Consider the following 7,400-nt stretch of genomic DNA (forward strand, 5'->3'; position numbering starts at 1 on the left):
TCGATCCAGATCTGGGGATCTATGCGCGTCATGCTTCTTTTGAAGACCTCGTGGTGACACGTGATAATTACCAGGTGAAAGCTCTGCTCTTTGGTGCCGACGGTGGCGACGCTCGTGGGCGCCGCTCTCTTCTTGAAGACGCCGTCGTGGTTTTCCTCTCCATGTCTGGGTTCTAGGTGAAAACCTTTGTCCGTTGTGGACTCGACAGCGGCGACACGTGGCGCCGACATCCCTCGTGAGGGTGTTGTCGTGTAGCTTAGGTGTGTAGGGTGTAGCATGGTGTTGTACCCAGATCCTGCTGTGTTCTTTATTGGTAGGGTAGTCGCATGCGGTGTACATGATACATTTATCCTGTGATCTACATTGTAAGAGGGCTACTTCTCCACCTTGTATCGTTCGACCGTATACTCTGTTCGGGTTTAGCTTTATATATAAAGCAGGGCCAAAGCTATTTGGAAACAATAGACTTGCACCTTCTTGCCTCCCCTATACACAGTGTATATGTACAGACATGAATCAAGTACAGAAGTGTGTTGCATCCTATCCGTGTCTTTTATAGTATCAATACCTAAATCACATCCATTTATTTCAATGTTCCTCAACAACATCTGAAATCGGGTGCTCCTTGTCCTTCAACCATGTTCAAATGTGGTTTTATGTTACTTCTTCATTTCGTTACCTAGACCTAAAGCCCTGAAAGTGCGTTATATCGACTAGAGAGGGGGTGAATAGGCAATTTTTATGAATTCTTCACTGAGGAATTTGCAGGTGAGGAAATTCCTTAGCGAAGAACTACTTGCAGCGGAATAAGTACTCAGAAGTAAACATAAAAGAACACAAGCATGGTCATCATGATGAAATGAAGACAGGCACAGAGTACTGAAAGCGTAAACACAGGATAACACAGGATGAAGACAAATAGACTGAAGAAATTGAACTGAGTAAATTGAGAAAGTCTTCAGTCAAAGTCTTCAAACACAGATATGACAAACATACAACATAGCAATGAGGAAATGGAAGAGTTGAGGAAATAGAACCAGTAGGCTTGGTGAAGACAATGATTTGGTAGACCAGTTCCAACTGCTATCTCAGTTGTACATCTGGTTGGAGCGGCTAGGTATTTAAACCTGAGGACACACAGTCCCGGACACACAGTCCTCACCGTATTCTCCTTGAGCTAAGGTCACACAGACCTCGCCCAATCACTCGTGGTAAGTCTTCAGGTGACTTCCGAACCTTCACAAACTCGGTCACTCGGCGATCCACAATTCCTCTTGGATGCTCTAGACCATGACACCTAACCGTCTGGAAGAAGCACAGTCTTCAAAGGTAACAAGCGTCGGATCCACGCAGGATCAATCTCTTCAGTGATGCTCAATCACTTTGGGTTTGTAGGTGTTTGGGTTTGGGTTTTTCCTCACTCGATGATTTTCGCTCAAAGTCCTCGGAGGATGGGATGCTCTCAAATGACAAGTGTCAGTTTCTCTCGGAGCAGCCAACCAGCTAGTGGTTGTAGGGGGGCGGTTATCTATAGCCTAGGGAGCAGCCCGACATGATAAGACATAAATGCCCTTCAATGATATGACCGTTTGGTGGGTAGATATTTTGGGACAGCTGGCGCATAGCACAGCAACGGTCGGAAATTTGAGTATCAAATTCCTCAGGGCTATCATGTTCCTCACTGTGTAGGCAATCCGCACTGGCGAATTCCTAACTCCTCAGTCAGAACAAATTCCTCAGAGACCAGAAGAACTTCGTCTCTGTCACTGAAGAATATGACTGAACTGTATGAGATTTCCAATGGCTTCACTCGAAGGGATTGGTAGGTGTAGGATTTTGAGTTGAGCATCACTTGGAAACTTTTCCTTAGTATTTCCTCGACCCCCTTTAACAGTACGGTGTTTCCTATGACTCAAGAAAGATAAAATGAAACTACGAAAACAAAAGTCTTCACGCTTCATGTTCCTCGAATGAATACCAAGTCTTCAAGGTCACACCAATTTCTTCACTTTCAAAGTCTTCAGAAATCCGAAGTCTTCAGTCGAAGAACTTCATTTTTAGGGGTCGACTTTCTCTGTAAATATCAAACTCCTCATAGACTTATAGACCTGTGTACACTCATAAACTCATTAGTCTCTTAAACTATAAGTCTTCAATACACCAAAATCACTAAGGGGCACTAGATGCACTTACAATCTCCCCCTTTTTGGTGATTGATGACAATATAGGTTAAGTTTTCAACGGGGATAAACATATGAAGTGTAAATACTGATATTGAGGAATTTGATTGCAAGATATGGAAGAACTCCCCTGAAGATGTGCACAGTGAGGAATTTTCTTTTGAAGCAATGCACACTTGAAGAGTTGAATCATGGAGATCTCCCCTTATATCTTGTAATTCATACACGCATTTGACATATAATATGAAGAATTTGAAATGCATGGTGAAATATGGTGACTGATGTAATTCAGCATGCGTGCATTAATATTAATGAGGAATAAACATGCAGAAAAACACAGCAAAAGTATCAGGCCACCAGAGAGTTTAAGTATACAACTCGATCCACCAAAGTCATCAGAAGAACGGGAGTTGTAACTTAAGAAAAAAATGCCTATATAAGATAGACCCGCTTGAATACTAACTCAAATTTCTCCCCCTTTGTCATCGAATGACCAAAAGGATTGAAAATGAGGACTAACGCCCGTGAAGAATATCAAGTTGATGAAGGAGCGCCAGCATTGTTGGGGTCGTTTGTTGATGTAGGGCCTGCCACAGTGTCGTCCAAGTCTTCATGCTCGTCGGTGTCGCGCGATCAAGAATAGGATCTGGCCACCAAGGAAGGAACCTTGACCTTCTTGTATTTCTTCGGTGGAGGTGCAGACCAGTCAAAGTCCTCCTTGAGACCCATGTTCTTCAGTTCTTCTTCACCATATACATGTGACAGAATAGCCCAAGTGCGATCGAAGAATTCATGGAGGTAGTAGTGGTTTTTCTTCACTGCATTATGTGTAGCAGTCATGTTGTGAAGAATTGAACCAAACTGATGCTTAACCCATTTATGGTTTCGATCCACCTTCTGGTGAAGACTTAGCAGAAGTTCACAGTCAGTCATCACACGAGGAGCAGTAGCTTGAGGATTTGGCTTGGAGGCATGGGCAGCAGAATCATGAGTGGCAGAGTCATCATTGGTGGAATAAGATGCAGCCTTGCGAAATTGACCATCCAATGGACGAATGCCTTCATTTATAACAGCTGGTGCCTTGCCCTTTTCGTCAGCTGAGGAATAGGTCTGCTTGAGGACTTCAATCGGGGGCAAGTATCTGAGGTGATTCTGAAAATCAGCTTTGTAGTTGAGTGAAGACCTTGTCCTGAGGAATCTCATAATCCAAGGTGCATAAGGCTTCAGCTCAAACGGTGAAAGTGCAACATTTGCCAGAGTTCTCATGAAGAAATCGTGATAATTGACAGGAATGCCATGAATGATGTTGAAAACCAGATTCTTCATGATGCCGACAATTTCCTCATCAGATGAGTCGTGGCCTTTGATTGGGCTCATAGTCTTCGTCAGAATGCGATAGACTGTCCTTGGTACATACTGCAATTCCGTCACGAGGAATTTTGTCCTTGAGGTTTGACCAGGTTTCAATGGCTTCATCAGCACTTGCATATAGTGATCAGTAAGCTCAGGTTCTTGGTACATGCAACGAGCTCCTTCAGGTGGAGGACTGATGGGCAGGGCGTGAAGTAATTCAGTGATCGGTGCCTTGTAGTGAGTGTTTTCGGTCATCCAGTCCAAAACCCAGGAGTTCACATCGTCAGGATCTCCTGTGATGTGCAATGTTGCGTAGAATTGAAGAATGAGTTCTTCATTCCAATCAACTATGTATGTGCAAAAGTTGAGGAGGCCTGTGTCATGAAGCACACTGAGGACAGGAGTGAAGCATGGCAGTGATTCCATGTCCACATGAGGAATATGCTCGTGGTCGACGACTTTGTCCTTGTTGAAGAGCAATGAAGAATAGAAGTTGGCCTGGCTGGCGGTCCAGAAGCGCTTCCTTCTAAGACGAGCAGAATCATAGGGATTGTAGTCAGTGAAGAACACGTGCTCACCAAAGAAATCATCAGCCTTGAATTTCTGCTTCTTTGAGAATGGATCCTTTGGCTTGGGCTGAGGAGTATCAGTCAATTGCATTATCACCTCAGGAATCGCAATCTCAGGTTCTTCATGCTGAGGAATTTCAGCTTCTACTCCAGTGACAGCCTGGGTCTTCAATTCTTCATTTTCGTTATCTTCAGCACTAGTGGTTGGAATTTCTTCATGGACAGACGGTGTGGCATGTGATTCATCAGATCCCATTTGAACTGTAGTTGCTGGGGACTGAGGAATTTGTTGCAATGGTGTGAAGAGTGGAGAGTTGGGGTGCCGACTTTCCCAAAAGTCATCATTCAGCACAGGTGTGGTACAGCCAATGTCCACATCTTCATCTTCCATTTCTTTAACGTCGGCCTCTTTAGCAGTAAACTGAGCTACAGGCGAGGAAACAGCTGGAGTTGAAGGGATTTCATCCACTTCAATTTCTTCATCCATCTACTCTGATGTAGCAGCATAAGGATTTTCTTCATCAGATCCGCTAGGGATCACGTATTCTTCATCAAATGGGACGATTTCCTTTGATGGCATGGTAGTGAGAGGAACGGCATCAATTGGGTTTGCAAATGAGCTGGTCATAGACTTCATCTTCTTCGGAGCTGAAGAATCTGAAGAAGCTGATGCCTTCCTTTTCTTCACTGCTGGACGCTCTGCAGCCTTTGTCTTCTTTGCATCTGATGTAGATGGAAGAATTGGAGTTGGGGTAGGCACAGGAGGAGCAGAGGAATGTGGTTGATTTTCTTCAGGCACAACTGATGCAGTTGCCCTGACCTCTTCATTTTCTTCAGGCGCACCACTAGTGGATGCCCTGACAATTTCATCAGCGGCTGGAATGCAGTCATCAGCCCTGGAACTCACATTTTCTTCAGCAGCCTGAATGTCATCAGCGGTGCTGGCATGTTCTTCAGTCGGCTGAGCAGATGCTTCAGCCTGAGGAATTTCTTGTTGCAATGGGGCTGCAACCTTGGAGGTGAACTTTTCAGTCAGTTTCACAAACCTGACCTTGGCTCCTTGCCAATCAGCATAGTAAGCATTGAAATCATCATTGAGGACTTTGATTTCAGACCGGATCTTCACAAGTTCATCAGTTGTCATAGAGACAACGTTGTTCTTCAGGAATTTCTCCTTCCTGTACTACGCTTTCTTGATCTGCCTGGCCTTTTCAAATTTCCATTTCTCTTCTTGGATGAAGGCAGTCAGTATATGACTTTGGCCAGGAGTCAACTTGAAATCAGGCATAGGAGTGTTTGGGTCCTTGTGCCAGAGATCAATGTAGTCGAGGATCAACTTTGGATCCAAAAGCAGTGGCACATTTGTGCCCTTGGCTCTAGCGGCCCTGACTTGCCTATCTCTGATGATTTCAGCAAGTTCTTCATCATCAGCTTCGTCTTCTTCAGACGGCACTTGGAAGGCGACCTGCTTCTTGTGAGGACTCGGGCAAGAACCTCATCCAGCAGTGGTCTTTGTCTTCAGCAGAGAGGGTCCGGTTGAAGAATTTGGTGCAGCTGAGGAACTAGCTAAAGCTCCTGAGGCAATGGAGATGCATGTAGTCCTTTGGCACGTGGCAAGATGCACAGGTGCTGAGGACTTGGTTGGAGCAGCTGAGGACTTTGGAGGAGCTGAGGATTTTGGAGGAGCAGGAGCAGCGTGAGGAATTGGCCGTGAGGGCTTTGAGGATTCTGGCCGTGAGGGCATTGCTAAGGAACTTGGCCTTGAGGGCATTGAAGGTGAAGCACTTGGCTTATCCGCAGGCTTCTTTGCCATGGATTTCTTCGGCTTGACAGAGGCCTCAGCGGCAGCAGCAGCAGAGTCTTCATTGAATTTCCTCACTGCTTCTCTGGCTTGTCTAGCTAGCTTGGCTTGGCGCTTGGCCCATTCTTCAGGATAGTCGTCACCGTGCTTGAGGCTGGTGGGATCTGCTTCTTGGTCAGGTGCCAGTGGAGGTCTTGGGCATGGAGGATTGAGCGCGAATTTCTTCATGTATTTGGGAGTAACATATCTGTACTCCCTCCACTCTCTTGCCCATCTCCTTTCTGTCCTCTGGATGCGCACCTTGCGCTGATTCTTGTCTTGTTTTCCAAACTTGTCCTCATCAGGAGTGCAGTAATCCTTGTATATGTCATCAGGGATTTCAAAAGCAGTATTAACCTCAGGCCTCTTTCCTCCCTTCTGTGGCTTCTTTCCATCAGCCATTTTCTTCAGATGAGGAATTTGAACAATGGAATTCTCTGAAGAAGTATGTAACTTTTCTTCAAGGAATTCTGCAAATGAGTTAAGTTGATGAGAACCTAGAGATTCAGCAGCGGACATGAGTACCTGTGAACAGAGTACAGTTGCGAGGAATTTGGAGAGGTCATATGCGTTCTCAGAAGGTTTTTTTTAAGAACAAGTTTGAGGAATTTGACCAGATGAGTCTTGAAGAATTTCTCTAAGCTTTCTTTGTCTTAGGTTCCAGAGTTGTATAGATCGAAGATCCACACAATTGAGGAATCTTGAAGAAAAACGTAGCTTAGAGAAATGTATCAAAAACAGATGACATGTTAGGTGTTTAGTGAGTGAGGATTTGAAGAAAAAAAACACCTTTGAAGGTTTTGTAGAAATCATTTGAATCAAAGAGGGTAGTAAAAGTAACTTTTAATTACCCTGGATGAAGAACACGATGAACTTGGATGTGGAGATGAGAAGTTCGTCTGTGTAGATCTTCCACGCCCTAACTTGGCGGAGGAAGACAGCTACGGCGGCGGCGGAGTGAAGATTTCCGCGGCCGGCGCGAGTACAACGGCGACCAGGTCGAGGTAGTGAAGCTCTTCCTCACCGGCGACAATGAATTAGCGGCGGCGCTAGGGTTTGAGAAGCTCGAGCGGGAGAGAGGTCGAGCGGAGTAAAGGAAGTGAGGAAGGGGAGGGGGTATTTATAGCCACGGTGAAAAACTGTTCGTCCGAAGAATTTGGACGAACGTGCCCCTGACCCTTCTCATTCTCTTGACATGTGTCACCCACGTACTGTGAAGTGGAGATCGTGTTAGATCGTGGGTGAATAGATAAGTATTTCGTGGGATGCGGAACGGTTTGAGCGGCAAAGCCGAAAATTTGGATAAGATAAGTTTTAACGTTCCGTTCGCAAATTCTTCAGCTGACAAGGACACAGTGAAGATTTTGAACGAGTTTCAAATAGAACGCACATGAAGAATTTGTGAATAGATTGGGTTGAGTATAGCATAGAGGGGGAAGGGTCCGATCACATTCACTT

Source organism: Triticum aestivum, chromosome 1D (genome assembly GCF_018294505.1).
Source record: "Triticum aestivum cultivar Chinese Spring chromosome 1D, IWGSC CS RefSeq v2.1, whole genome shotgun sequence".
NCBI classification, from domain to species: domain Eukaryota; kingdom Viridiplantae; phylum Streptophyta; class Magnoliopsida; order Poales; family Poaceae; genus Triticum; species Triticum aestivum.